General features: G+C 39.6%; 1 protein-coding gene across 1 annotated transcript in view; it reads left to right on the top strand.

Moving 5' to 3' along the window:
* Window positions 1–878: 878 nt before the first annotated feature.
* The window catches only part of ANKFN1 (ankyrin repeat and fibronectin type III domain containing 1), a 105,526-nt gene continuing 100,404 nt past the window's right edge, over window positions 879–6,000 (top strand). The window contains exon 1 of the mRNA XM_058038956.1: window positions 879–974. The gene's annotated coding sequence lies outside the window, so the exon portion shown is untranslated. The remainder of the gene's footprint in view (window positions 975–6,000) is intronic.

Here is a 6,000-nt window from a genome sequence, read left to right as displayed (position 1 = left end):
TACACTCAGGGGATTTCTGTTCCCATGTACCAACCTTCCTGACAATCTCTGTCAGCTCTTCATGTTTTAGGGCCCCAGACTCACAGTGAAATCACATTTCTACCTAAGTACACATCCTACTGTATGCCGTAATGGCACAGAGGGTAAGGTAAGAAGCAAGGATTCCTAACTCCATGTGCTGAACTGGACTGAGCCCAATGGGCCTGTATAGAAGGCTGATTCTCAAATACTTGGGGCTTCAGAAATACGGCCAGTGCTGGGTCTGGGGACAGAGTGGCAGCAGGACAGAGCAGCTACAGAAATCAGAGTTAAGGATTTGGGCTTGAATATTTATAGGAGCCCATGTAAGTAAAGGCACCTCTCTTCTATAGCCCATCAGGAATACCTGTTAAATGCTTATATTTGTTACTACTGATCTCTCTCCATTTGTTGTAGTAAACTGGACATGATTTCTTGATCAATCTCTCTGTAATCAGCTATCCTCATCCACAAAAGCTGATTACAATAACTAAATTAAACTGTGTGCAGCAGTGTATTGTCCCATCAGATGGCACAGAGGAGTTCTACAGTCTCCTTGGAGTCGCCCAGATCAACTATTAATAGATGCTTTTAATGTTAGAATTCCTAGGTGGTTCCATTTCTCAGGTTGCAAGACATTCTGGACTTTTTATTTTCTCTCTGAAATTGTTGTGCTGTTTTCAGTACTTAAGAGACAGACTCCAAATGAAGCAGCCATTCCTAACCTATGCAGACAAAGGGAGTGGTTCCCTTAGCAACAGGAACCATGTGGAGGTTCTCAGAGAGCTCTCTTTTCCCCCTACTCGTGTTTTCTTTTAACTCAACATTTTGCACAGCATCTTGCATGGAGACTCCGACAGCTGGGCTGGAGGCAAGCGGCTCTTCCGGCTCCGGCTAACCCGTGCTCGAGGGGCAATTGTTCCACACTCATCAGACAGAAAAGATGATGATCATGGGTAAGTGAACTGGCAGACAATCAGAGTTCACGCTGAGGAGGGGGAAAGTTTACTGGCTGGCAACCAGAAGTGTCCAGCGCTTCCCAGTAGGCATGTATGCTTGAAGCAGGGGCACTCGTGTGATGCTTGCCTGTTTTTCTGGTGGGGTTGCATGTCTGCATTTAACATTTCAGGGGGTTGGAAACATTAGTACAACTGGGCTCTATCCTTAGCATGCTACTGACTTCCTTTACAGTCCTGAACATCTCATCTCACCTCTCAGTTTTCCTTCCTCATGCATTAAAAAGAGATTATATGCCATGAAGATCTCAAAAGGAGTGTAAAGTACTGGATTATATTGCTTGTCAAAATTGTGTTTGATTTTGAAGTTGATGGTGAGGTGTGCAGAACCTGAGATAAAGTATTGATCTTTTATTGTGAATTTAGCTGAATTAACTTTCCTGTAGATAGATCTAGTTGCTTTTCTTCCCAGTACAGAAGAAATGTGTGCATGTAGTGCTTTTACATATATGTGCCTAGGTAAAAGAATTTCTGTATAAGTAACAGAAATAGAGATGTTTATTTCCCTCAAAATAGCTACAGCATGGACAAGGTAGTAGCTGTGATTCAGTGAAATCCAGCATACTATAAAATAATGAAATTTAAGCTTTGTGTGTATTAAAGTTAACTGCTGTCCCTAAAGTGTTATGCATTACCAGCGCTCTAGCCAATCTCTGTAGGAAAAGCCTAATGCATAAACTCCCTAAGTTTGTACTCATTTCACCTAAAAAGAGACATCTGAATGATTCCAACGTTAAACCAGCTTATTTTGTGGGGGACTTGCATAAGGGATGAATTTGTCTCTGTTTTTCCTAATTGGATGTAGAAAGTTCCTCGGGTCACAATTTTTCATCACATTTGAATTAAAATTCAAGCATCCAAGTTCATATTTCGACAAATTGTGCAGCACGCTGATCATCTGGACGCAGGCTCCCTTTGCTTCCACCCTCACAGAGTCTCAGTGTCGCAGTGAATGCGCTCCCACTACAGCAACTTAGTTCTTGTATTTCAGATGTGATTTGATCACTGCAGGCAGAAGCAGTGGCTGTCCCTGTATGCGCAGAGCAGCTGCAGAAGTGTCACGCACCAGCTCCCCACAGTCCTGTCAGCAAGGAGCTGTCGTTGCTCTCCCCATCCCTCGCCCAGCACAAACCCACAGGTCCCCTCTCTGTGCTGGTCCAGCAGCCAGCCCCTCTGAGCTCTTCCTGGGGACCACAGGTGACAGCAGGCACAACACTCCCCTGGGCCTGGGAACTGATGGTTTGTCTCTCAGCTCCAATTTAAATGAAGAAAAATTGCCGTGTTTGCGCCTTTATGGACAATATTAGGCTATGTGTCTGAATAAAGAGGAAGGCAATAATGAGTCACTGAAATTAATTGTTTCCTTTTTCTGTCTAGGGTTATATTTCTATCCTTTTATACCCTACTTCAAACAGTATTACAGTATTACTGCTTGAATCAGTGATACCAGCTAAGGTACAGGATTAAAATACTGCATGTTTAGTGTGAAGTGTTTGAGTTTCTAATAACAATTTGCCTTGTATATTTTGCAATATGTGAAGAAAATCCTGTGTTTAGGGTGTGGGGGTCTTTTCAGCAAAAATTTTAAGTCATTGCATATTGATCTTCTTAATTACTTTCCCCATCCCCATTTGATATCTAGTTCTGCAGTTTTTCCTTGTTCAGTGTTTTCATTTAGAATTTATTTTCAATTTTCATTCAGATAAACAAAAACATCAGTCCTTTTGCCAGGCCTGCGGTTAGAGGTTTTGTACAAATAAGCCACTGAGAGTGCTTTTAGTAACTTTAAATTTACTAAGTTTGTCCTGTTACTAGCAATTGTTATACTGTGGCTTTTATCCCAGCATTTGAAGTGCACTGGATAAATGAAGCCTACCCAGAAATCTGAAGACAAGGAAGTAACACCAAGGGATCACTTTATCCAGAAACTAAGTAAATAATAAGAATTCTAATGATCTACAGAGGTGCTATATGTCTTAGAAAATGAAGCAAAGATAAAGCAGAACAGATTGATAACAACGCCTGTTTCAGCTGATGCTTTACATATAGGACTAAGCTGAAACAGGAGAAAAAGTGGATGTTAGTCTTAAAGACGTGTATGGTGCTTGACCTATAGGAAGAGGTATGAGAAACTGATTTATGTGGCTGGCAGCCAAGGAGTTGGCAAAGTTTCATGGTTTTAGCAAGAGGAATAATCTCACACAGATCAAATATCAGGATCTCACCATTTTTATATACTATATGATTTTTCAACACCAAGTAAAAGCCAAGGTTTATAACATAATTCTTTGTTCAATCTGATTTGCTCATTAAAAGATCAGCAGGTTAACTCCTCCAAGATACCTCTGGATACAAAGCAGATAATATATTAGGTTGTGTATGGTTTATGGCTTTTTATGTTGTAGTCCCAGAAAAAAGACTGATGTGGTGCTCTGGGGTGGTGCTGCCCATTGCAACCTGTTATCACATGTCTGATCCTTCACTGAAATACATCACTACTGCACCAAGGTGGGCAGGGGGCATCCTCTTCTGTAAAAGCTTTTCAGTATTTTTTGTGGGAAGAGCCAGAAAAAACCTAGGAGTTGTGAATGGTTCCTATGCAGGTGTTTCCGATCCTGGAACTGATCTGGCTTTTTCAGTGAGCCTGAAAGGATTTCAGAAGCCAGGACCAGTGGCCATGTACAGTCTGTGGCTGTAGCTACACTCTGAACACTCGGGTCATGTAAGTCCTGACTCTGGGTATTGTCTAATTTGCAGACTTTGTATTGTGGCTAGAGATATACACGTGGATCAAATGCCAGTTAGTCCATGGGACTAACAGCCCAGCTACTTGCTTAAACAGGACAAGTCACCCCAAATCTTTCACTGCCCCTTTCCTCACCCCTGTTTAGTAATGTTGTATTGCTGAGCCATGCACAGTTCTTGCTGACAGAGGTAACAGCAGCTGGGAAAACACTGCAGCAATGAGCTTGGCTTGTTCCAGGCTGATGAGAGGGCAAACTCTTCAAAGACCCACGAGAACACTCTGGTTTCTAAGGTGTAATAAATCCAGCGTTTTCACTTCTTCATTCCTAGTGTTGCCATTGTTAACTCATTAATGACAAAATTTGCTATAATCCCATTATGTTAAATTGATATATAGGCTTATTGGACATTGTATAAACTGTACTGAATAAACAAGTAGAAAATTTCAGAGCCCAAAGATTTATTTCACTGAAACATACATATTCCCCAGCAATTAAGATGTAGAACTAACAATGTGATGTGCTGAAAATATAATGGCAATGAGTAGCACACATACATTTTCTAAAGTGCAAGAGTAGGTGGGACATCTGAAAGTGTTCAAGCAAGGAGTTTGGATAAACAATACTCATCTTAAAGTCTTTTCAGATTCATAAACATTATGCAAATGAGAAGATTTAGATTAATGTTTGATATCTCCTCTTGAATGTTATCAAGAGAGTTTTAATGGACAGCTCTTTGGAGAACCTTATGTCCTATTTCATTTCATTCTTTAGCCATGGGATTTGAGGAGCTGTTTTCTTCTCTTCCTATGTCATGTCAGTTTTCCCTTTTTGTTTTTTTGGTTTTTTGTTTGTTTTTATTTTACCAGAAGAAAGCCCATCACTGATTTTGTAGCCTCCTCTTGTGTCAAATTCAAGCCTGTGTTAAGGATCATCTCATGTGTGATTCAGATTGGGTTTGTTCTGTGCTAATAAACCTTGAGAGTTTGGAGTGCATTTTAGAAGAGTTCAAGATGAGCTTGAAGCTGTTGTCTAAACTTGCTTTTTCCAGAAGCATGTCAAGAGTGCACACAGAACAGCTCCAAGGTCAGTGTTTGTGTCCTGCCTCACAGCAGAGGCTGAGCGAGGGAAGATGGAAATCTGCACAGGGATCCTACAGCACTCCTTTCTAAGTCTTTTAAGGCAAATGTCTCCTTTTCCTTTTTGTATCCCCACAATATTGAAATTAATGATTTACGGATTTAAATTTCACATGGAGTCAAGCTGAGAACATGTACCTGACTCCAAGTTTCTTCTAAAGGCAAAGTTGCAGCAGCTTTTGTTCCAAGCTAATCTTTGTGTGACTCATATGGCAACGCTCAGCAGGCCTGGGCTCCTGAAGATGTTCCTTTGAGGTCAGCAATTGTCTCAAGCAAATATTTGCCACTTCATAAATCTCTGCTTGTATAGGCTGGATTCTATAGCCTCTCTTTTGGGCACTACAAGATTATACAACAGCCATCATGCATCACCAGGGGAGGAACAAATTCTTTTAGAAAAGGAGAGTAGATGCTCAGACTGAAACACAATGTTTTTGTAGCTAAACTAAGTTTTAGATCAGAGCGTCACTTGAAACAGATAGAAATTTCAGGTCCAACATTTTAATGACTAAAGTAACACATTGTGGAAGGTGAAATATGCAACCAGCACACATTTAAAAACTGAAGGAGAATTTTGAAATAATTCACTGAATGCATGATTAGAGTGGTTGGGGAAGTTTATGTAAGAATATTTAAAATTATGACCATATTTCAAAAATTGTTATTATGAAGTTCATCAAATTGGTTCAGAAGTCAATGTTGAGTTAGAATTCCCATTTAGCCATTTATACCTCTTAAATATATATATATATATATATATATATATGTATATATATATATATATATATATATATCTCACTAGGCATTTTGTATATGGAAAATTTGATCTATGATCATTGCAAAAGAATATGGAAAAGAACTGGCCATGTTTATTGGATTCTGTCCAGTGTGACAATTGACAATACTTTTTGGCTCAAAAGTGAAAATAATCATTCAATTTTTATTTCATACATAGCCAGAAAGTTACTATTTAAAAATAATCAACATAGCACTTTGTTTTGAGTTGGAATTTCAAGCAGATGATGATTTTTAGGGGCTTTTGGAAACTGAGTGGACTGACATGGTATGAAATATGCCACATCT

Source organism: Melospiza georgiana, chromosome 21, assembly GCF_028018845.1.
Source record: "Melospiza georgiana isolate bMelGeo1 chromosome 21, bMelGeo1.pri, whole genome shotgun sequence".
Classification (NCBI taxonomy): Eukaryota; Metazoa; Chordata; class Aves; order Passeriformes; family Passerellidae; genus Melospiza; species Melospiza georgiana.
The sequence above is the reverse complement of the archived record's forward strand: the minus strand, read 5'-3'. Positions and strand labels throughout refer to the sequence as shown.